Here is a 25,694-nt window from a genome sequence, read left to right on the forward strand (position 1 = left end):
TCCCCGGGGCACGTACGAAGCTTGCAGGACTGGCGGTGGATCACCTGATGCAGTCACCTGACGCATCAGCTGATCGATTCTCGTGGTGTCGCCGGCTTTTTCACGCCCGGCCGGCTATCAGCTGATCCTGCCGTCAGGGGACTTCATCAGCTGATTACCGGCAGCTCCTGCAGTGATGGGACAGGATCAGACTCCGCTGCAGGAGCTACCGGTAATCAGCACAGACGTGAGTATTTATTTATTTTTTATTTTTTTCTACTGATGCATCAGCTGATTGTATAATCGGCTTTTATACAATCAGCTGATGTGTCATGTGATTCACGTAGTTTAACCTGACACATCATCTGATCGCTTTGCCTTCCAGCAAAACCGATCAGATGATATTGGATCCGGATTGGACGGCGCGGGACCCTGACCCAGGATTACTGCGGAGGGGGGGTTATTTCAATAAAGATGGAGTCACTAATTGTGTTGTGTTTTATTTCTAATAAAAATATTTTTCTGTGTGTTGTGTTTTTTTTTTTTTTATCATTACTAGAAATTCATGGTGGCCATGTCTAATATTGGCGTGACACCATGAATTTCGGGCTTAGGGCTAGCTGATAATATACAGCTAGCCCTAACTCCATTATTACCCAGCTAGCCACCCGGCATCAGGGCAGCTGGAAGAGTTGGATACAGCTCCAGAAGATGGCGCTTCTATGAAAGCGCCATTTTCTGGGGTGGCTGCGGACTGCAATTCGCAGTGGGGGTGCCCAGAAAGCTTGGGCACCCTTCACTGTGGATTCCAATCCCCAGCTGCCTAGTTGTACCCGGCTGGACACTAAAATTAGGCAAAGCTCACGTCTTTTTTTTTTTTAAATTATTTCATGAAATTCATGAAATAATTAAAAAAAAAAAGGGCTTCTCTATATTTTTGGTTCCCAGCCGGGTACAAATAGGCAGCTGGGGGTTGGGGGCAGCCCGTACCTGCCTGCTGTACCCGGCTAGCATATAAAAATATGGCGAAGCCCATGTCATTTTTTTTTTCTTTTTGGGTAAAAAACTGCATACAGTCCTGGATGGAGGATGCTGAGCCTTGTAGTTCTGCAGCTGCTGTCTGCTCTCCTGCATACACTAGTTCTGCAGCTGTCTGCTCTCCTGCATACACTAGTTCTGCAGCTGTCTGCTCTCCTGCATACAATGAACATTTTGAATAAGGAAATGACATCAGACCTTTTTTTTTTTTTCATCAACAATCTTTAATGGCATTGTGCACTGATTAAAAACGCAGTGAGCAAAAACGCAGCAAAAAAGGCACCAAATCGCAGCAAAAACGTGACATGCAGCACCGCAGGTGACAGAGCAGAGCAAGTTGGTGACATGTTCTGCTCTGACACATAGTGTGCTACATGTCAGAGAGAGAGGGGGGGGGGAGAAGAGAGAGAGGGGGGGAGAAGAGAGCAAGGGGGGGAGAAGAGAGCGAGGGGGGGAGAAGAGAGCGAGGGGGGGAGAAGAGAGCGAGGGGGGAGAAGAGAGAGAGGGGGGGAGAAGAGAGAGAGAGGGGGGAGAAGAGAGAGAGGGGGGGAGAAGAGAGAGAGGGGGGAGAAGAGAGAGAGGGGGGGAGAAGAGAGAGAGGGGGGGAGAAGAGAGAGAGGGGGGGAGAAGAGAGAGAGGGGGGGAGAAGAGAGAGGGGGGGAGAAGAGAGAGGGGGGGAGAAGAGAGCGAGGGGGGGAAAAGAGAGGGGGGAGAAGAGAGAGGGGGGAGAAGAGAGAGAGGGGGGGGGAAGAGAGAGAGGGGGGGAGAAGAGAGAGAGGGGGGGAGAAGAGAGAGGGGGGGGAGAAGAGAGAGGGGGGGGAGAAGAGAGCGAGGGGGGGGAGAAGAGAGCGAGGGGGGGAGAGAGAGGAGGGGGGGGGAGAAGAGAGCGAGGGGGGGAGAAGAGAGAGGGGGGAGAAGAGAGCGAGGGAGAAGAGAGCGAGGGGGGGGGAGAAGAGAGAGAGAGGGGGGGGGAGAAGAGAGAGAGAGGGGGGGAGAAGAGAGAGAGAGGGGGGGGAGAAGAGAGAGAGGGGGGAGAAGAGAGAGAAGGGGGGGGAGAAGAGAGAGAGGGGGGAGAAGAGAGAGAGGGGGGGGAGAAGAGAGCGAGGGGGGGAGAAGAGAGAGGGAGAGAGGGGGAGAAGAGAGCGAGGGGGGAGAAGAGAGCGAGGGGGGAGAAGAGAGCGAGGGGGGAGAAGAGAGAGAGGGGGGAGAAGAGAGAGAGGGGGGAGAAGAGAGAGAGGGGGGGAGAAGAGAGAGAGGGGGGGAGAAGAGAGAGAGGGGGGAGAGAGAGAGGGGGGGCAGAAGAGAGAGAGGGGGGGAGAAGAGAGAGAGGGGGGGAGAAGAGAGAGAGGGGGGAGAAGAGAGAGAGGGGGGAGAAGAGAGAGGGGGGGAGAAGAGAGTGGGGAAAGAAGAGGGGGGGCAGAGGTGCTCTGTCACAAACTGTCTCCACTCTGTGACTTGTGGTGCAGGTGACAGAGTGCAGACAGTTGGTCCCATGCAGCAGGACAGATGGCAGAGCACAGCGGTGACATGCCTGTCAGTGTCTTGCTGCTGGGAGGAGCAGATGATCACACTGCCCGACACCGGCCGCTCTCTTGACATCGCAGCAGAGCGGGCGGGTGGACAGTGTGATCACATACTTACGTGCAGGGGGGGATTCAGCTGAAGACCCCCCCACCGAAACTGCACACTGGCGCCCCGTGCCTCACCATCTGCAGGGCTCTAACCGGCTCCACACTGACGTCCTCCGGATCCTCCCCTCGATGCTGAGCTGTGACGTGCGGTAGTCACCGCCCACAGCCCTGTCACTCAATCTGAGTGGCGCCGGCATCCTGTGACGTACCCGTCTTGTTTGAGAGCCCGGAAATGCCGGAACGTCGGAGGATGCCGGCGGCCACAGCTCCAGGGGGTCATGTGACAGGCACTGAGCGTGCAGCATAGCGCCGCTCAGTGCCAGAAATGGAAATACAAGCCAATGGAGAAAATACCTAGAATTGTAAGTAGAACTCCTACAGAAAATAAAAAAATGGGTGAACCACCCCTTTAATTGAAAGGTGTAAAGCAGGCTTTAGAAGAGGAACGAAAGTGTCATCAAAAGTATTATCAAATCAAAGAAAACAGCTATAACTCAGCTGTTCATTTAAGCCCTTAGGTGCTGCTGTATCCAGGGTGAAAATCCATTTTGATTCCTTCCATCTTGACAACATCAATGCCCTGAAACTGCATAGCATGGGTATCACCTCCATGTACTGTGTTGATGTGTCTGGCAATTGGGGTGTCTCTTATGTAGTACATCTCCTACATGGTCCCCAATTCTGCGGCGCAATTCCCTTTTTGTTTTGCCGATATATTCTTTGTCACAGGAACATGTCATCTTATAAATTACACCTTCAGTTTTGCAATTTATAAATTCTCTGATGTCATATTCTTTCCCCGTGACATGGCTGAGGAAAGTCTTACTTTTGGTAATATAGGGGCAGGCAGTGCAGTTACCACATTTAAAGCATCCTCTGATGTTAGATTTCAGCCAGGTTTCATGCGATGGTGCTCTAAAGTGGCTATGGACTAACCGATCTCTTAAAGAGCGACCTCTCCTGCATGTAATATTTGGTTGGTCACAGAGGCCTCTTTTGAGATCTTCATCCATATGCAGCACCCCCCAATATTTTCGCAAAATCTCCCTTACTTTCTGGACTCCATTATCGAAGGTGGTAATGAATCTGAATGGTTCGTTTTTGGTGGAGTTTTGGCTTCTTACCGGATTGAGGAGTTCCGTCCTGTTCTTGTTCATCACCTCTCCATAAGCTTTTTTAAAAATGTTAGCAGGGTAGCCTCTATCTAGCAATCTTAGCCTCTATCTAGGAATCTTAGCCTCTATCTAGGCTTAAATGAACAGCTGAGTTATAGCTGTTTTCTTTGATTTGATGATACTTTTGATGACACTTTCGTTTCTCTTCTAACTTTCATCATCTGTAATGCACCTTTTGGTGTTGATGATACTTTGTGTGACCCGTTGATTTTCTGGCCAAAAAACCTTATGTGAGTTTACTGAAAAACCTTCAGGTGAGCTCACCTCTATTTTGATGGTCACACTCTATATTCCACTTCCGCTTAGTGCGAACTATCACTTTAAGTTAACTCATTCTGAAATGTGGGATCTGTACTGCCTTTTTAAGAGCTTATTCCTTATATTAGCTAAGTTACATCTCATCTATTCTTATTCTATATGAGGACCTGTTTGTAAGCATATTCCATGTAACCTGCTCTAATTTACATTTTATCTAATCTCATTTGATATGAGGACCTGTTTGTAAACATGTTCCATGTAACCTGCTTTAATACTTGCAGTGCACGCTCTGAAGGCATTCCTACAATGAAACAATGCACCTAGTTACATTATTTACGCCAATAGCGCAGCAAAGCAACCAGCGCCAATTGCTTAATTCAGCACTGTGACATATGCTGCTGAGCGGCATTATGGGTAGGATTATGCGCTCCAGGGGGCGGGGCAAGATGGCGGCGCCCAGGGCTACCCCATGTGTGCATAAAGCAATTATCAGTATCATTTTTTAGATAGCAGGTGAGTCAAAACACCCTTTGTGATTAACGTTATAGGCGGTTTTGCATACAATAGGCGGTACTCATCCCCACGTTTGTCTGGATGGAGCAATTATGCTAATAATGTGATTAATGGTCTATTTAAAGTTGGACTTGCACTGCAGCAGCTTGTCCTAGAATCAGACCATGTAGAGTGGGTCTCCTTGCTTGTATTAATAGCTCTATACCTGAATAAAGCATCTCCCCTGATGAATCTTGACGGAGGAAACGCGTCGGGAGGCTTTTTGGTGAAGATTGATTAGGGCCATTTAACTCAGGGTCAGTTTGGTACTGCCCTTGTAAGGGTTGGAGTCAATGGGGTTTGAGGAGTCAGTTAGTCCATTCCTGGGAAAGAGCTCCACGCCCAGCTGCGGACAGTCATCTGATCCATCCATGCCTCTGACCCCATCCGAAAACTGACCTGGACATATGGGTGAGACCAAGAGAAAGGAGGCCTGGCAGTCCTGATCCTCCTGTGCTTCCATGTGTCAGACTTTAGTGCTTTTGATACCCAGTGCATTTAGCTTGTACCCCTAGTTCCTTATAGCACACTGCAGGGCTCTTTCCAGGCTGTTTTGCACCTTTTTGCCCAGGAGTACAGTCTGCATCCGACACAACTTTAACTACTTATTTGCCTGTTCAGCAGTCTTCAGGTTGCTGTGTAAAACCATAAGGATTCTACTTGCTTGACTCTCTTTCATACTGGCAGACTTGCTCCCCACCACTGCTTTCACACTACGTTTTTTTAACATCCGTCATGAACGTTTTTTTTAACGCAAAAGTGGATCCTGTTTTTGCTAAGAAAAACGCATGCAAACGCATGTGTTATTTTGCAGGATCCTGTCACTTTAAGTTTATGGGCGGGCATTGCAGTTATGTGATCGGGAGTCAGTGGAACTGAACGTGAAAGACTGGGAGCGACATCTGACAGCTGTGGAGGCTCGTAACCAAGGTAAACATCGGGTAACTTGCTTTGATACCCGATATTTACATTGGTTACGAGCGTCTGCAGCTGCTAGGAGCCGGGCTCCCTGCACACGTAACCAAGATAAACATCAGGTAACTAAGACCGCGGTTACCCGATGTTTACCTTGGTTACGAGCGTCCTCCGCTCTCAGGCGAGGGAGAGTGGAGGGAGAGGGAGAGGGAGCGGGAGAGGGAGGTGGAGAGAGACTGATCACGCGAGGCTGGTTTCTGGACATGCTCAGTATAACAAGCAGGATCCTGTCTAACAGCATGCCATCGTTCACATACGTTTGCGTGCAGTATAGTCAGGATCCAGTAATTTGCAGTATTTGGGCGCAACTCAAAAACGCTACATGTAGCGTTTTTGAAAAAAGTTAAACTGCAAGTCGCTGGATCTTCACTATAACGCACGCAAACGCAGGTGAATGCATGTTGACGCGAGTCCATTGCAAATGCATTGAAATGAAAACGCATTTGCACTGGTTCCGTTTTTGCGTTAAAAAAACGTTCATGACGGATGTTAAAAAAACGTAGTGTGAAAGCAGCCTTACAGCTTACTTTCCCTCGTAGAAGCGCTGTGCAGAAACACAGTATTCTAGGACACGTATCTATTTAGGACCAGTTTTTGTTAAAGTGAGCGCATCGATTCTTGGATATACGGTCTCTTATACATACAGTCAGGGCCAGAAATATTTGGACAGTGACACAAGTTTTGTTATTTTAGCTGTTTACAAAAACATGTTCAGAAATACAATTATATATATAATATGGGCTGAAAGTGCACACTCCCAGCTGCAATATGAGAGTTTTCACATCCAAATCGGAGAAAGGGTTTAGGAATCATAGCTCTGTAATGCATAGCCTCCTCTTTTTCAAGGGACCAAAAGTAATTGGACAAGGGACTCTAAGGGCTGCAATTAACTCTGAAGGTGCCTCCCTCGTTAACCTGTAATCAATGAAGTAGTTAAAAGGTCTGGGGTTGATCACAGGTGTGTGGTTTTGCATTTGGAAGCTGTTGCTGTGACCAGACAACATGCGGTCTAAAGCGGGCTTTACACGCTGCGACATCGCTAATGCGGACTCGTTGGGGTCACGGAATTCGTGACGCACATCCGGCCGCATTAGCGATGCCGTTGCGTGTGACACCGATAAGCGATTTTGCATCGTTGCAAAAACATGCAAAATCGCTAATCGGCGACATGGGGGTCCATTCTCAAATCTCGCTCCTGCAGCAGTAACGAGGTAGTTCCTCGTTCCTGCGGCAGCACACATCGCTGCGTGTGACGCCGCAGGAACGAGGAAGCTCCCCTTACCTGCCTCCCGGCCGCTATGAGGAAGGAAGGAGGTGGGCGGGATGTTACGTCCCGCTCATCTCCGCCCCTCCGCTGCTATTGGGCGGCGGTTCAGTGACGTCGCTGTGACGCCGCACGGACCGCCCCCTTAGAAAGGAGGCGGTTCGCCCGTCACAGCGACGTCGCCGGACAGGTATGTATGTGTGACGGCTGTTGTGCGACACGGGCAGCGATTTGCCCGTGTCGCGCAACAGATGGGGGCGGGTACCCACACTAGCGATATCGGGACCGATATCGCAGTGTGTAAAGTAGCCTTAAGGAACTCTCAATTGAGGTGAAGCAAAACATCCTGAGGCTGAAAAAAAAGAAAAAATCCATCAGAGAGATAGCAGACATGCTTGGAGTAGCAAAATCAACAGTTGGGTACATTCTGAGAAAAAAGGAATTGACTGGTGAGCTTGGGAACTCAAAAAGGCCTGGGCGTCCACGGATGACAACAGTGGTGGATGATCGCCGCATACTTTCTTTGGTGAAGAAGAACCCGTTCACAACATCAACTGAAGTCCAGAACACTCACAGTGAAGTAGGTGTATCTGTCTCTAAGTCAACAGTAAAGAGAAGACTCCATGAAAGTAAATACAAAGGGTTCACATCTAGATGCAAACCATTCATCAATTCCAAAAATAGACAGGCCAGAGTTAAATTTGCTGAAAAACACCTCATGAAGCCAGCTCAGTTCTGGAAAAGTATTCTATGGACAGATGAGACAAAGATCAACCTGTACCAGAATGATGGGAAGAAAAAAGTTTGGAGAAGAAAGGGAACGGCACATGATCCAAGGCACACCACATCCTCTGTAAAACATGGTGGAGGCAAAGTGATGGCATGGGCATGCATGGCTTTCAATGGCACTGGGTCACTTGTGTTTATTGATGACATAGCAGACAAGAGTAGCCGGATGAATTCTGAAGTGTACCGGGATATACTTTCAGCCCAGATTCAGCCAAATGCCGCAAAGTTGATCAGACGGCGCTTCATAGTACAGATGGACAATGACCCCAAGCATACAGCCAAAGCTACCCAGGAGTTCATGAGTGCAAAAAAGTGGAACATTCTGCAATGGCCAAGTCAATCACCAGATCTTAACCCAATTGAGCATGCATTTCACTTGCTCAAATCCAGACTTAAGACGGAAAGACCCACAAACAAGCAAGACCTGAAGGCTGCGGCTGTAAAGGCCTGGCAAAGCATTAAGAAGGAGGAAACCCAGCGTTTGGTGATGTCCATGGGTTCCAGACTTAAGGCAGTGATTGCCTCCAAAGGATTCGCAACAAAATATTGAAAATAAAAATATTTTGTTTGGGTTTGGTTTATTTGTCCAATTACTTTTGACCTCCTAAAATGTGGAGTGTTTGTAAGTAAAGAAATGTGTACAATTCCTACAATTTCTATCAGATATTTTTGTTCAAACCTTCAAATTAAACGTTACAATCTGCACTTGAATTCTGTTGTAGAGGTTTCATTTCAAATCCAATGTGGTGGCATGCAGAGCCCAACTCGCGAAAATTGTGTCACTGTCCAAATATTTCTGGACCTAACTGTATGATCGATTTACAGTTAAGATCTATCATTTACAAGGTTTCATTTCAATAGGCCCCCTGCTGACAGTATGTTTGACAAAGGCTACCATAGCCGAAACGTCACCATCTGACTGTCCATTTCCTTGCATCAATTTTTCTCAATAAAATTATTCTGTTAAAGTGGTTATTCGGCTTATGTTGACTTTTTTTATTATTACCCTATTGGGCTACATTGGGGCAGGTAAGTAGATAGTGACCACTTACCTGCTCCGCTGTCAGCCCCTCTCCCCCGGCTCAGAGTGGTCATGTGACCGCTCCTGCCGCGATTTTGCTGCTTCCGGTCATTTCATGTCAACATGGGCAGGACCATGTTGACATGCAAATCTGCTCAGGATAGCAGGAGTGCCCGTGCAGTCTGTGTCCCGCTCCAGCCCCGCAGCTGGCTTCATTGCAGTGTGTGTCTGCCCGCATGCAGATTCTCACCCTGCAGTGCTGGCAGCCGCGGAGATGACGAGCGCTGCTGCCAGGAGGCAGATGAGATCATTACCTGCGGTGACGATCTCCTCTTCACTCCTGTCAGCGCGGTCACTGCTGCCTATGCCCGCTGCGTTCTCACGTCACGAGAGGGGACGTCACCGGCGATACTGCTGAGAACGCGGCAGGCATAGAAGTCAGTGACATCGCTGACAGGAGTGAAGAGGAGATCGTCACTGCAAGTAATGATCTCATCTAACCTCCTGACAGCAGCGCTCAGCATCCCCTGCAGTGACCTGGGCTATTGATGTTAGCTCAGGTCACTGCACTGCTCTCCCTGCCAATGGGGAACATTCTGTTCTTCATTGACTGGGACATTGACTATGGTATGGATAGTCATATGTCCCCCTTATTGGATTACTTCAGATCCGGATTTGATTATTCTTTTCAATAAATTGGTGAAAGAGGGAATGTTTTGGGGAGTGTTTTTTCAAATAAAACTTTTTTTATTGTCTATTTTTTTATTACTGACTGGGTTGGTGATGTCGGGTATCTGATAGACGCGTGACATCACTAACCCCAGGGCTTGATGCCAGGTTACATTACACATCTGGCATCAACCCCATGTATTACCCTGTTTGCCACCACACCAGGGCATGGGATGAGTTGGGGCAAAGCGCCAGGATTGGCACATCTAATGGATGCGCCACTTCTGGGGCGGCTGTAGCCTGCTATTTTTAGGCTGGGGAGTGTCCAATAACAGTGGACCTCCCTAGTCTGAGAATACCAGACCACAGCTGTCCGCTTTACCTCGGCTGGTGATCCAATTTGGGGGGGACCCCATGTTTTTTGTTTTAAATTATTTAATTTAAAATAACAGTGTGGGGTGCCCTCTGTTTTGGATTATCAGCCAAGGTGAAGCTGCCAGCTGTGGTATGCAGGCTGCAGCTGTCTGCTTTACCCTACCTGGCTACAAAAGGGGGGACCCCACGTCTTTTTTTTTTGTATTTATTTTTTTGGCTAAATACAAGGCTAAGCACCCTTTAGTGCCACATGAAAGTCACTAAAGGGTGCCAGCTTAGAATATGCAGGGGGGTAGGACATTATATATGTCTTCCTCATCTATCTATCTATTCATCTATCCATTATCTGTCTATATATCCCTCTATTCATTCATTCATCCCTCTATCTCTGTCTCTATATCTATCTGTTCATCTTTATATCTACTCATCTATTTATCTTTCTTGCTGCTTCCGTTTTTTTTTGCGGACTGCAAAAAACGAAGGCACACAGATGACACACGGAACCATCCGTGAAAAAACACCGTGTGTGTGTGTGTGTGTGGGTGGGGGGAGGGTTGCAGAGCCTGATGTGATGTGGGGCGCAGAGCCCGATGTATGTGTGTGCGTGTATGTATGTATGTATGTATGTATGTATGTAAGTATGTATGTATACATATATATGTGTGTGTGTGTGTGTGTGTGTGTGTGTGTGTGTGTGTGTGTGTGTGTGTGTGTGTGTGTGTGTTTGAGTGTGTGCAGAGCCCGATGTGGGGCTGTTTTTTCCATTGCTAGAGTGATAACAGGTCAGGTGCTGGGGCAGAATACTGACAGGGAATGTGTGTGCAGAGGGCGGGGCTGGCGGGGGGCGTGGCTGGACACCGAGGCCGGGCGGTGCCAGCTCTGACTGTGAGGTTTAGCACAAGAAGAGGTCAGTTTGCTGGAGCTGAATGTAAACAAGGAGCTGCAGAGAATAAAGGGATAATTCAAGAGGAACAAAAGTTAGAAAAAAAAAAATAACAATGTAGGGTTGTTTTATATGACAATACAGCACAGATAAACTCAACATTTTTTGGTAAGCTAATGTCGGACAACTCCTTTAAGCATATTTGCATTCTGGACTTTTCACATTTTTTTTCTTATTGAGTGCCGGAGTTATATTTTCTAGGATATGGGTGAGACCAACCCTTTATTATGTGATTGCACATTGTACCACAGCATTGATTTGTATGCATTATCAATAGGCAAAATTAAGTCATATATATATTGTCGTTATGACCATACCCATATTTTTGTTCCAAATAACACCACTGTGATTTTGGTTTGTTTCATGGATTATGGTCAACAGAATTAGGACAATATATATGGACATATGTCTTGTTTCATTGAAGAAACACTAACTTTATATATTGTATCAATACGTTATCAATAGAGGTTTCTGTTCTCACTAGAACGCACCTAGCTTTAAATTCATAAGACTGGGATTTTTTTGCCTATTATTCAGATCAATGCATGTTATAACTATATGGCACTAACGTGACATTATTGAATCTTTCGAACCTTTTGATAAATAATTATATACACCATCTTCAATAAGAGTGGTGTTTTTGACATAGGTTCGTTCGTGGTTGGTCCTTTTTGGACTTGAATGTTGTTTTCTTGGTTTGCATAATTTTTTTATGATTGCATCACTGCACAATTTTTTTAAGATTTAAAGATTAAAAGTTATGTATTATAATTTCCTCTATTATTGCTGCTAATTGTTCCATATGTAGAGGAAATACAGGAACGGCCCTCTAGTGTCCGTTCCTCCAATTGCTGGCATTTCTCTACATTTACTGTACTTAGGATTTTGTGCGCTAATTCATTTTGATATTTAACCATATTGTCAGTATCGTGAAAAGCACCTAAAGTGAACTATAAGGGCTAGTTATAATTAGGACAGTAGCATGCCAGCTTCAACTTGCTGATGGTTTTACTTGTTATTTGATTGCTTACTTATACCAATCTTGATTGAGTTAAGCCTTTTGCGCACAGTGCGTTTTTGCCGTGTTTTTTTGGTGCAGTTTATTGCCTAAGGCTGGAATCACACAATCGTATGGCATCGGATGCGAGTGCATTGGATGCAATGAATATGCTAATGACTCTTGGCTCCTGCTGTGCTGCCAGCGTGAGCTGAGTGTCATGCCACTGTGATCAGATCACAGCTGTAGAGAGGGCAGGAGCTGCAGAGGAGAGGGAGGGATTAATCTCCTCTTCTCCTACATTGTCAGCTGATGCGATTATCGCACTGCACTATAAAGACATCCGAGTGCAGTCCGATATTTCACTCACACCCATAGAATTGTATGGGTGTAAATCCCACATCTTTCGCTGACAATCACAGCATGCTGCAACTTTTCGGTCATCCGGAGTCTGGATGAGAAAAAAGCTGACCATCTGCTCTCCCTCATCGAATAACATTGGTCAAAGTGTAATGCGAGATTTTCTAGCATTGCACTCATCCAAGTCATACGCTCGTGTGAGCGTACCCTAAAACTGCATGTCTATCCTTATGCAAGCAAAGTCATTGAGAATTTTGAATTGCTGTGAGTACGATGCTTCTTTTTTCCTTGCAGTTTTTGCCAGGGCTGTGGAGTCGGAGTCGTGGAGTCGGAGCTCATTTTGGTGGAGTTGGTATAAAATGCACCGACTCCTAAAATATATAATAAATTGGGGACAGTAGTGCAATGCAGATTGTGCTGAATATTTTTTCATAGGAATTTGGGAAAGTTATGAAATGTCCTATAAATGGCTGTTCTACTCCTGATCTAAGGCTGCATTCACACAGCGAATTTGCTGCATTTTTTGAGGATACGTTTGTCAGCTGCAAAAGCAGATCAGCTTTTTAAAAAACCGCATCACCTGAAAGGTTTTTGAGCTCATAAATAATGCTTTCAATAGCAAAAGCAGATTAGAAAAACACCACAAACTGACATGCTCATTCTTTGTGATCCTCACAAAACGCTGTGTCTGAATGTCCTATCTTGAAGCCCATTTCCTTTGCTGGGATGCCAGAGTCACTGCATTTCACTGAATTATTTTGCCATCAATGTTCGATATTTTTGTGACAAGAAAGAAATTATCAAGACACTGGCAGTAAAAGAAAGTAAAGCTCATCACATCAGCCAGTTTCTCCAGACCTTAGTGGAAAACGTTCTGCAAGATTACAAACTCAAAAAAGAACAGGTTCTTGCTATTGTAAGGACAATGCTTCAAACATAAGTACAATTAACCCCTTAACGACCGCGGGCCGTAAAATTAAGTGCTAGCGGTCATAACGTTACTGCCCGCGGTCTCCTGGCAGCAGCATGCTGCGATCGGCGCACATCTCAGCTGATTTTCACAGCTGAGATGTGTGCCTGCTAGGCACGAGCAGAATCGTTATCTGCTCGTGCCGTTTAACCCCTGTAATGGCGCTGTCAATATGTGACAGCGCCATTATAAACGCGATCGCGGTAAAGTTTTACTTACCGCCCGATACCGGAAGTCACGTGACATGATCACGTGACTTTCGATGGTTGTCATGGTAGCACAGGGTCATGTGATGACTCCTGTGCTAGACATGAACTACTTTCACTTTCGCTTTCCACGGAGGCCAGGGAAGCAGAAAGTGCACGTATCTGCCGTTTACAGCTGTGTAGCTGTGATCAGCAGAGCGATCGGACTGCTGATCGCAATAGCCCCCTAGGGGGACTAGTAAAATAAAAAAAAATAAAAAAAAAGTAAAAAAAAAAGTTTTAAAAAATAAAAAAAAAACCAAAAAAACATAAAAGTTCGAATCACCCCCCTTTTGCCCCATTGAAAATTAAAGGGTTAAAAAAATAAAAAATATACACACATTTGGTATCGCCGCGCTCAGAATCGCCCGATCTATCAAAATATAAAATCAATTAATCTGAGCAGTAAACAGCGTAGCGGCAAAAAAATTCCAAACGCCAAAATGACCTTTTTTTGTCGCCACAACTTTTACGCAAAATGCAATAACAAGCGATCAAAACGTAGCATCTGCGCAAAAATTGTACCGTTAAAAACGTCAGCTCGAGTCGCAAAAAATAAGCCGTCACTGAGTCATATATCCCGAAAAATTAGAACGCTATGGGTCACGGAAAATGGCGTAAAACGTGCGCCACTTTTTTCAGACAAACTTCCGAATTTTTTTTAACCCCTTATATAATAGTAAACCTATACATGTTTGGTGTCTACAAACTCGCACTGACCTGAGGCATCACACCCACACATCAGTTTTACCATACAGTGAACACAGTGAATAAAATATCTCAAAAACAATAGTGCTATCGCACTTTTTTTGCTATTTTTCTGCATTTGGAATTTTTTTTGCCATTTTCCAGTACACTATATGGTAAAACCTATGGTTTCATTGAAAAGTACAGCTCGTTCCGCAAAAAATGAGCCCTCACATGACCATATTGACTGAAAAATAAAAAAGTTACGTCTCTTAGAAAAAGAATGGCGAAAAAAAAATGGAAAGCGAAAAATCGGCCGGTCGTGAAGGGGTTAAACTGATGAATGAGAGTAATGAACAACAGCTAGAAGAAAATTTAGGATTCAATATGTTTGAGATGGAGCCACAGTGCTGTTCATGTAACTGGGGAACAAACAGATATTACAACAGAAGAACAGCAAAATGATACTTTAGGATTAGATGATCTAGTTGAAGCTGCTTCAAAACACTTTCATATTCATCACATGCGCTGTAGCTGGGAATAAGATAGTCTGCAAGAGGGATCCCAGTTTCACACATCCGGCTTTTCGCTGGTTTTGGCGGATGCGGCGCACTCCAGTACAGTGTATACAGTACAGTGGCAGCGCGACAAATACCAGTCACATGCTGTCATGTGACCCGGAAGTTGCGGCGCTGCCAATGTATCGTACTGTACTGGCATGCGCCGTATCCGCCAAACCGTGAAAACCCGGATGTGTGAAACTGGGCGGACATGCTGGAAATCTGACTGGAAAAGTGAGGAAATTGGTTATTGCCGCCAGAACCCCTAAAATTTATTCCATCTTGAAGAGACGTGCTGGGAAAGGGGCAATTGTTGATCAAGCCACTCGGTGACGCAGCACTTATTTAATGACTGAGTGATTGCTTGAACTAAAATCCTTTCTTATAGATATGGTGAACCCTCAAGTAACCTTAAATGAAGGTCAATGGACACAGGTGGCTGAATTGAAGGAATTGCTTAATTACCCATTTACCGTGACTAAAAAATTACAAGCTGAGGATTTAACTCCTGGCATTTTCATAAGGGAGTGGAAGAACTTGCTATTTTGCCTGTCTCAAAGTGGAGGTTTAATCCCAGATGTCATTTCTGCTTCAATGAAACGGAGAGACACAGCTATTGGAAAATAAAATTCTTCTGGCAGCTGTTTATGTGGACCCAAGTCATCGTATACTGCTTGATGATCAACAGCTTACTAAAGGAAAAGAAGCTTTGAGTGAGGTAGCAGTTAGGATGAGCGGCTACAAGACTGCCAGGCGCAAGAGGACTTGGATCCTGACAGTGCTACTGCTGCCATATCTTCATCCTCATCAGATGAGGAGTTTAACTTTGGCAAGTATTTCGATGACATGGAGCAGGCAAAGTGATGCCGCAAGGAAAAAGATTTCACTCCGTCTCCTATAGCAGCAGATTGACCAGATTTCAGTAAAATTTTTCGCTTGCTCTCAAAGAAATCGAAAAATTCAACTATTCATCAAAACTGACTGTGCATGAGGTAATTCCTTTATACCTGGAAATTGTTAGAGATGTTGCCCATGTGGTTACGGCTTTCTCTCCAACCCAAGTTACTGTAGAAAGGTTGTTCTCTAGCCTTAAAATTATCAGGTCAGATTTGAGGTCATCTGCGAAGGAGGATCTGATGGAAGCAATTCTATTTCTTACAACAAATTCATAGACTGCACAAATGTTATTTACTATGTTTTTGTTGAAAACTGTTTTTGCCACTTACATAGTGTTATATATAACACTATGTAATACACTATGTAAGTGGCAAAAAACAGTTTTCAACATAAACATACTAAATAATAACATTTAGTATATTGCTTATATTTAAGTGAAAAAATATTGTAGTGCAATGTGAGCATCAGACATTGAATCAGTTTTATGATACAATAATCAAGATATTTAGATAGAACATAAAATATATTTATTGGAATACAACTTTAGAACACTAAAAACTGTAATAAATTGTAAATATGTAATACACTATGTAATATACAGTAGATTACATATATATGTTATGTGTATATATATATATATATATATATATATATATATATATATATCTATATATATAATTGCCTTATTCGGTCTGCCTGTCTTGCTCCAAAATTGTGTCCTTACAGTGACAACCGTTGGATTGGCTGCTGGGCTCGGCCTGGCCCCCCCCCCCCCCCCACGGATTGGCCGCTGGGCTCAGCCTGGCCCCACCCCTTGCATGGATTGGCCGTTTGGCCAGGTCACGCCCCCGCAGGCGGTGCCGCTAGGCCACGCCCCCGCAGCCGGTGCCGCTAGGCCACGTCCCCGCACTATACAGCTAGGCCCCGCCCCCTTCACGGTGTGCCACTAGGATACACCCCCTCACACTATGTCGCTAGGCCACGCCCCCTCACACTGTGCCGCTAGGCCACGCCCCCTCACACTGTGCCGCTAGGCCACGCCCCTCACACTGTGCCGCTAGGCCACGCCCCTCACACTGACGCTAGGCCACGCCCCTCACACTGTGCCGCTAGGCCACGCCCCCTCACACGATGCCGCTAGGTCACGCCCCCTCACACGATGCCGCTAGGTCACACCCCCTCACACGATGCCGCTAGGCCACGCCCCCGCACAATCCCGCTAGGCCACGCCCCCACACTATGCCACTAGGCCACGCCCCCACACTATGCCTCTAGGCCACGCCCCCCGCACACGTTGGGCACCTGTACACCTCCCCCCCAGGACAACTCCTCCCATTATACTCCTCCTATTATAATCATATTATACTCCTCTCTGAGGGGTTTGCAGCATGGGGGATGGAGCACGATGGGGGGTGAAGCACGATGGGGGATGAAGCATGGGGGATGCAGCACGATGGGGGGTGAAGCATGGGGGCTGCAGCATGATGGGGTTGAAGCATGGGGGATGCAGCACGATGGGGGTGAAGCATGGGGGATGCAGCACGATGGGGGTGAAGCATGGGGTGTGGACCATGATGGGGGGTGCCCAGAATGGGGGGATGAAACACGATGGGGGGTGCACAGCATGGGGGATGGAGCACGATGGGGGGTGCGCAGCATGGGGGATTGAGCACGATGGGGGGGTGCCCAGAATGGGGGGATGAAACATGATGGGGGGTGCGCAGCATGGGGGATGGAGCACGATGGGGGGTGCACACCTCCCCCCAAAACACACACACACCGCCACACACAACACACCACACACACACTGGGAACCCCAAACACCCCCCTACACAGACACCCACACACAGACAACGCCGCACACACACACACACACAACACACAAACACCGCGGCACACACAAATTTACGCACATACCGCGTAACACACACACATTGCACAAAACATACCTCCCCCCAAAACACACACACGCACCCCACACCCACATAAACTGCGCAACACACACAGCGCAACACACAGCACCACACTGCAGACACACAGCGCTCCACAAACAACGCAACACACACAACACACAAACAACACCGCTCTCACCCCCCCCACACCCAGAACATTTACAGCGCCCTACACAAACACTTGGTAACTACACACAACAACATATATATATATATATATATATATATATATATATATATATATATATATATATATATATATATATATATATATATATATATATATATATATATAACAAAAATCATACATTAACTACACAATAAATTCTAGAATACCCGATGCGTAGAATCGGGCCACCTTCTTGTATATATATATATATATATATATATATATATATACACACACAACATATATATGTAATCTACTGTATATTACATAGTGTATTGCATATTTACAATGTATTGCAGGCAGCTGGGGATTGGATTCCGCAGTGAAGGGTGCCCAAACTTTCTGGGCCCCCCGCTGCGAATTGCAGTCCACAGCCGCCCCAGAAAATGGCGCTTTCATAGAAGCGCCATCTTCTGGCGCTGTATCCAACTCTTCCAGTGGCCCTGGCGGCAGGTGGCACGCTGGGTAATAAGGGGTTAATACCAGCTATGTTTTACCAGCTGGTATAAAGCCCGAGATTCTTAATGTCAGGCCAAGTTTGACCTGGCCATTAAGAATCTCCAATAAAGGGTTTAAAAAAAAAAAGAAAGACCACACAGAGAAAAATACTTTATTAGAAATAAATACACAGACACAGTAGGGACTCCATGTTTATTACTCCCTCTCACCCCTCCACGATGGAGAGATTTCTGTACTGACCATGCCAGGAGAGAGCGAGGGAAAAGAGAGAGAGCGTGGGGGGAGGAAAAGAGAACAAGGGGGAGGAAAAGAGAGCGCGGGGGGAGGAAGAGAGAGCGCGGGGGGAGGAAAAGAGAGTGCGGGGGGGAGGAAAAGAGAGCGCGGGGGGGAGGAAAAGAGCGCGGGGGGGGAGGAAAAGAGAGCGCGGGGGGGAGGAAAAGAGAGCGCGGGGGGAGGAAAAGAGAGCGCGGGGGGAGGAAAAGAGAGCGCGGGGGGAGGAAAAGAGAGCGCGGGGGGAGGAAAAGAGAGCGCGGGGGGAGGAAAAGAGAGCGCGGGGGGAGGAAAAGAGCGCGCGGGGGGAGGAAAAGAGCGCGCGGGGGGGGAGGAAAAGAGCGCGCGGGGGGGGAGGAAAAGAGAGCGGGGGGAGGAAAAGAGAGCGCGGGGGGAGGAAAAGAGAGCGCGGGGGGAGGAAAAGAGAGCGCGGGGGGAGGAAAAGAGAGCGCGGGGGGAGGAAAAGAGAGCGCGGGGGGAGGAAAAGAGAGCGGGGGGAGGAAAAGAGAGCGCGGGGGGAGTAAAAGAGAGCGCGGGGGGAGGAAAAGAGAGCACGGGGGGGAGGAAAAGAGAGCGCGGGGGGAGGAAAAGAGAGCGCGGGGGGGAGGAAAAGAGAGCGCGGGGGGGAGGAAAAGAGAGCGCGGGGGGGAGGAAAAGAGAGCGCGGGGGGGAGGAAAAGAGAGCGCGGGGGGGAGGAAAAGAGAGCGCGGGGGGGAGGAAAAGAGAGCGCGGGGGGGAGGAAAAGAGAGCGAGGGGCGGAGGAAAAGAGAGCGAGGGGCGGAGGAAAAGAGAGCGAGGGGGGGAGGAAAAGAGAGCGAGGGGGAGGAAAAGAGAGCGAGGGGGGGAGGAAAAGAGAGCGAGGGGGGGGAAGAGAGCGAGGGAAAAGAGAGGGGAGAGGAGAGAGGGATAAGAGGGGGGCAGAGAAGAGGGGGAAGAGGGGAGGGAGAGAAGAGAGTGGGGAAAGAACGGGGGGGGCAGAGGTGCTCTGTCACCAACTGTCTCCACTCTGTGACTTGTGACTGTCTCCACTCTGTGACTTGTGGTGCAGGTGACAGAGTGCAGACAGTTGGTCCCATGCAGCAGGACAAATGGCAGAGCACAGCGGTGACATGCCTGTCAGTGTCTTGCTGCTGGGAGGAGCAGATGATCACACTGCCCAACACCGGTCGCTCTCCTGACATCGCAGCAGAGCGGGCGGGTGGACAGTGTGATCACATACTTACGTGCAGGGGGGGATTCAGCTGAAGAACCCCCCCCCCCTGTACTGCACACTGGCGCCCCGTGCCTCACCATCTGCAGGACGCTTTGCCGGCTCCACACTGACGTCCTCCGGCTCCTCTCCTCGATGCTGGGCTGTGATGTGCGGTAGTTACCGCCCACAGCCCTGTCACTCAATCTGAGTGGTGCCAGCCTCCTCTGACGTACCCGTCTTGTTTGAGAGCCCGGAAATGCCGGGAAGTCAGAGGATGCTGGCGGCCACAGCTCCAGGGGGTCATGTGACCGGCACTGAGCGTGCAGGATAGCGCCGCTCAGTGCCAGAACTGGAAACAGAAGACAATGGAGAAAACGCCTAGAAAGGTAAGTAGAACTCCTACAGAAAATAAAAAAATGGGTGAACCACCCCTTTAAGTATGCAAACCATGAATGTAAGAATATAGACATATATTACTGCGCACCTATCGCCCATTAGCCACAGGTGATTTTCTTCCCTAGTAGCTGGTTCCTGCTTGCCCATACACATAGAGATTTGTAACCCAGAGAGAGGCGTTAGAGTAGGTATGTAGTAAACGAGATATGCCTTGATGCGGCTATTGGGCAAAATAGAAATGGCCATTTTTGCTAAATATCTCAATTTTTCCTATATTTCCGTAAGCAGTAATATATGTCTATATTCTTACATTCATGGTTTGTATACTTTAGCATTTCCGAGTGCAACTGTCTTTTTTTTGTTATCATACGTCATGTTCAGCTATGCACCTGTTCAGACTACATGTTAGGAGTGCTGTCATTTTTTTGTGAAGCTTATGGGGTCATTCTTTCTGACTGTGCACCCCTTCCCTATTAGCCACATGTGATTTTATTCTCTAGTAGCGGGTTCCTGCTTGCCCATACACATGGAGGTTTTTAGCCCAGAGAGAGGCGTTAGGGTAGGTACCCAGTATATGGGAGTGCCATCAGTTTTTTTTGTCTTAGGCTAGTTTCACACTTGCATTCAGCGCATTCCGTCACTATGGAGAATAGCGCTATTCTCCATAAAGTTGTATGGACGACGCACTGTAACGCAAGTGTCTGCGTTGCATCTGCTGGACGACGCAGCGGCGTTATTTTGACGCTGCGTCTAGCGGATTGAAAGCAGCATGTAACGTTTTTTGGAGCGTTAAAATAGCGCACCATGACGGATTCCGTTGGAATCCGCCACGGTGTCTAATGATTGTCTATGGTGGCGGTTTCCGCCGCTAGGCGCTAAGCGGCGGAATCCGCTGACGGATTTCTTCACGTTCTACTGCACATGCTCAGCATGTCCAGCAGAACGATCGAAATCGTTTAAAATCACTCCTGGTCTCTGTCCCCCCTCTCCCTCCTCTCTCCCCTCCTCTCTCATACTCACCGATCACGGGCGCGACGCTGCACAGCTGTCACACTGCTCCGGCGGCTTTTCCTCTTTTGAAAAAGCCAGCCGCCCATTATTCAATCTCGTATTCCCTGCTTTCCCCGCCCACCGGCGCCTATGATTGGTTGCAGCCAGACCCGCCCCCACGCTGACTGACAGCTGTCTCACTGCAACCAATCACAGCCGCCGATGGGCGTGTTTATATCGTGCAGTACAATAAATAAATAATTTAAAAAAACGGCGTGCGGTCCCCCCCAATTTTAATACCAGCCAGATAAAGTCATACGGCTGAAGGCTGGTATTCTCAGGATGGGGAGCCCCACATTATGGGGAGCCCCCCAGCCTAACAATATCAGCCAGCAGCTGCCCAGAATAGTCGCATCCATTAGATGCGACAGTTCTGGGACTGTACCCGGCTCTTCCCGATTTGCCCTGGTGCGTTGGCAAATCGGGGTAATAAGGAGTTAATGGCAGCCCATAGCTGCCACTAAATCCTACATTAGTCATGTCAGGCATCTCCCCGAGATACCCTCCATGATTAACCTGTAAGTTAAAGAAAATAAACACACACACCCGAAAAAATCCTTTATTTGGAATAAAAGACAAAAAAACCCCCTCTTTTACCACTTTATTAAAATCCCCAAATACCGACGTAATCCAGAGGTCCTGCAACACATCCAGCTCTGCTACATGAAGCTGACAGGAGCGGCAGTATAACACCGCCGCTCCTGTGAGCTCCACGCAGCAACTGAAGTGAATGGCACTGTCAGCGGGGACGTCACTAAGGTAATGCCGGTGTGTGTGTGTGTGCAGTGATGATGGGATGTGTGCGGGGATGTCGGGCTGTGTGCGGGGATGTCGGGCTGTGTGCGGGGATGTCGGGCTGTGTGCGGGGATGTCGGGCTGTGTGCGGGGATGTCGGGCTGTGTGCGGGGATGTCGGGCTGTGTGCGGGGATGTCGGGATGTGTGCGGGGATGTCGGGATGTGTGCGGGGATGTCGGGATGTGTGCGGGGATGTCGGGCTGTGTGCGGGGATGTCGGGCTGTGTGCGGGGATGTCGGGCTGTGTGCGGGGATGTCGGGCTGTGTGCGGGGATGTCGGGCGCTCTTTCTCTCGGCCCAAAGAAAACTTAACGCAATGCGTTATTTCACTGGAATCCGTGGCCTTTATTATCACACTTTTTGCAAGGCATCCGTCACATGCGTTACACAACGCAATGTGACGGATGCCGTTCAACGCAAGTGTGAAACTAGCCTTAATTTGCTGTCTGACTGCAGACACAAGGTGGCTCTGCCCACTACTATTACAACCTCATACAACCACACCCATCAGTCACTGGAACACTATAATGTAGAAGTACTGAATGTTACGTGCAGATCCTAGCCTATTTTTACTTTCAACGGTACATTTAGCAAACCACCCTACTGGTTTTTGTGCCATTCATGTTATTTCCAGGAGCCACTTACAGCCTTTGGTTTCATTATAGTTATGTTAGGCCAAATATTTGACAATGGAAATGTGTTTGGTTAAATGTGAGAACTGCCAATTTAAAGAGAATCAACCAGCAGGATTTCATATATAAAGTAAAGCCAGTGCTATACTGGTGCTAGTCTGCTGAATCCAGGCATACCTTCAGTTCTGAGATTGGATGTTTTATTACAGTAATATTTGCAAGTAAAATTACAGAAATGCCCTGCTATTTCTTTGACAAGTGCAGGAAGGGAATATGGGGGTCAGGTTTTGAAAACTATTCCCGGCCCCTGTCTGCTTGCCTGGCCTTCCTCACTCTGTTGCTGTCATAGACTTTAATCCTGGTGCCTGCGCATTTATCAGTATTGCAGCAAACTTCACTAAAAGGACGTCAGAGTTGGTGCCTAGGTATCTTGGTGCCATCTTTGTGAAGACTCTGGCTTCCTTCATTGGATTCATGGACGTTCTTTAAAGGGGTTGTCTACTACTCGGGCACCCCCTTATTAATTTTAGGGTTTGCTCCAATTAAAATAAAAACACATTCTCTGATGCTGTTCCATCAGTATCTTTCAAAGCCCTGTTAGGTTGTTGTGTCATGCGACCCCCCAATCACCACTGGCTGCCCTCTCCACGCCTTCAGACAAATAAGCAATCAAGAGGAAAGGAGCTGCCAGCTGCAGCTCTAACTTCCCGATAGTTACTCATACGTCCGAAGGTGGGGACAGTGAAGACGGTGGTGACTGTATGCGGGGCTCCCGTGACACGTCAACCTGAAGCGAGCACCGGGAACGAGAATGCCGACACTGCTGGAATCACGCTGCCACAGGAGGAGAGTAGTAGATTTCTTTTTAAATTTAATTGGAGCAAGCATGGGAAATTATTAGAGGTTGTGAACAACCCCTTTAAAAGGGAACCTGTCAGGTGCAATATACACCAAGAACCACGAGCAGTTCTGGGTGTATATTGCTAATCCCTGCCTAATCTTCCCTGTGTACAGTAGCATAGATAAAAAAGATCTAATGGCAAAGGGACTCATTGAAGGGGCATTATTTCCCTGACTAGTCCATCCTCTTAGCATACTATGAAGCCGGGTGTACATGTCCTGGCTTCAGAGAGGTATAATGCACATGACTGGAAGTGCCGGGGACTTCTGCTCCATGCATACTGATCCTAAACCCGGCGTCTGAGGCAGGGACAACGGACACAGGTACACATATCACCTCCAATGACGTTGGGCAATGGATAGCATGTTAGTACTCCCCTGTGTGTGTGCCAACATGCTAAGAGGGTGAACTAGTCAGAGGTAATAACGCCCTTGTGATAGTCCCCGTGCTCATTATCATAACAAAGGATCTTTAGAAATACTTTTTGTAAAGATCTCTTTATCTATGCTACTAGATGCAGGGATTAGTAATATACACCCAGAACTGCTCATGGTTCTGGTTGCATATTGCACCTGACTTGTTCCCTTTACACTCCATGAACCCTAACTGGTTAAAAGACCACCCCCTTAAAAGGGAACCTGTCACCACATTTTTCCCTATTAAACTAAAAGAATCCCCTTCTGCAGCTCCTGGGCTGCATTCTATGAAGGTGCACCTTGTGCCCTGACTCCCCTTCCAGATCCTAAAAATACCTTTATAAAACTTGGCCATTAGGTATGCTAATTACCATGGTTCGCCAGATGGGCGGGCTCATTTTCTGCTCCTTTCCTCCCTCCTGCCGCTGATCAGCGTCCTCCTTTCTTGATTGACGGGATGACGCCCTCCGTCATCCTCGTCGCATTTTCAAATCTCACGCCTGTGCAGTTAGGTCGGCTCGCGCAGGCGCAGTTCGCTCTGCTATATCGAGGGCATAGCAGAAAACATAGCTGCCCTAGCTCGTGCCGGTGACCTAAATGCACAGGCGCGAGATTATGGATTATGGCCGGGTACGAGCATAGCGCTGGTGAGGTCATGCACAGCACCGACCTCACCAGCGCTATGCTCGTACCCGCCCATAATCTCGCGCTTGCGCATTTAGCTCACCGGCGCGAGCTAGGGCAGCTGTTTTCTGCTCTGCCCTCGATATGGCAGAGCTAACTGCGCCTGCGCGATCCAACATACAGGTGCGAGATTTGAAAACACCTTCATAGAATGCAGCCCAGGAGCTGCAGAAGGGCATTCTTTTAGTTTAAGGCTACTTTCACACATCCGGTTTGAGCCCTGCGGCTCAATCCGGCTGTGAAAACTATGCAACGGATGCGGTGAAAACACCGCATCCTTTGCATCAGTTTTTACATGCGGCCGGTCCGGTTTTTTCCGGTTGCGGCATGCTACTGAGCATGCGCAGTGGAAAATACCGCATGCGGCGACCGGATGCGGTTTTTTCCGCATCGCGCCGCATCCGGCCTCCATAGGGATGCATTGAAAAATGCGCCGCAGCGGCCGGATGCGGCGCGATGCGGTGTTTTTTGCCGGAGCAAAAAACGTTGCAGGGTACGTTCGATCCGGCCGCCGCATCGGCTAAATCTGCCGCATGCGGCAAAAACCGGACCGAACGCAAGCCCCTACGGCACAATGCGGCACTAATGTAAGTCAATGCAAAAAAAAAACGCAATCGGCGTTACAAAAGCCGGTTGCGGTTTTTCTGCAGAACGCCGTATTGTGCCGCAGAGCCAAAATCCGGATGTGTGAAAGTACCCTTAATAGGGAAAAATGTGGTGACAGGTTCCCTGTAACAACTGTGGGGCCCCTGTAACCTGTGTGACCAAAGATTAATAACAGTACTGATTGCAGCCAGATACTGCCCTACAAGAGGATGGGTACAAGCGGGGTTAAACATCTACTGCACAGGCATACTGTAACATGGCGGCTAAGGAGGAAGTGAAGCACATACCAGCACAGGCCTGTCCCCACCAGCTGAACCGCTGCCCGCCATGCGCTCTGTGCACATCTCCCACTCAGAACCCCTCCTATTCCTACATCAGTGATACAGAAAAGGACTGACCCTTATCAAATGATTCGGCAGCGCTGGACAGAAGAAACGAGCACACTCGGAGCCACCGCAGGCAGGCGCGCCCCAGCAGGCAGGCTCTGAGGAAGAGTCACGTGACAGAAAAGTGTACGGGAAGCTGAGCAGGTCATGAGAATTCTCTTTTAACACATACATTTGTCACAGTGTGTGAGTCTATACAGACTGTCACGTGCTTATGTCTCCATACTCCTAGCTCACGGATCAGAGGCAGAGATAGGCTGCCGTTTTTCATGTGTGAAATATTACATTCTCTAGCTCTAGTTCACAGAGGCACGTTGTGAAAGAATGAATCTGTGGTACCCTATGGGTAATGGATACCACTCTATGGCAACTCTTCCCTGCGTACACCTCCAAAGCAAATG

General features: G+C 47.8%; 1 protein-coding gene across 2 annotated transcripts in view; it reads right to left on the minus strand.

The window, feature by feature from the left end:
* Positions 1-25,400, minus strand: part of LOC142294285 (uncharacterized) — a 46,480-nt gene extending 21,080 nt beyond the window's left edge. The window contains exon 1 of one of the 2 annotated variants that reach the window (XM_075337869.1): positions 25,306-25,400. The gene's annotated coding sequence lies outside the window, so the exon portion shown is untranslated. Of the gene's footprint in view, positions 1-25,194; positions 25,284-25,305 lie in introns of those variants that run through there. The other variant, XM_075337870.1, reaches the window with a different exon arrangement.
* Between the last annotated feature and the right edge of the window lie 294 nt (positions 25,401-25,694).

This window comes from Anomaloglossus baeobatrachus, chromosome 1 (assembly GCF_048569485.1).
Source record: "Anomaloglossus baeobatrachus isolate aAnoBae1 chromosome 1, aAnoBae1.hap1, whole genome shotgun sequence".
NCBI classification, from domain to species: Eukaryota; Metazoa; Chordata; class Amphibia; order Anura; family Aromobatidae; genus Anomaloglossus; species Anomaloglossus baeobatrachus.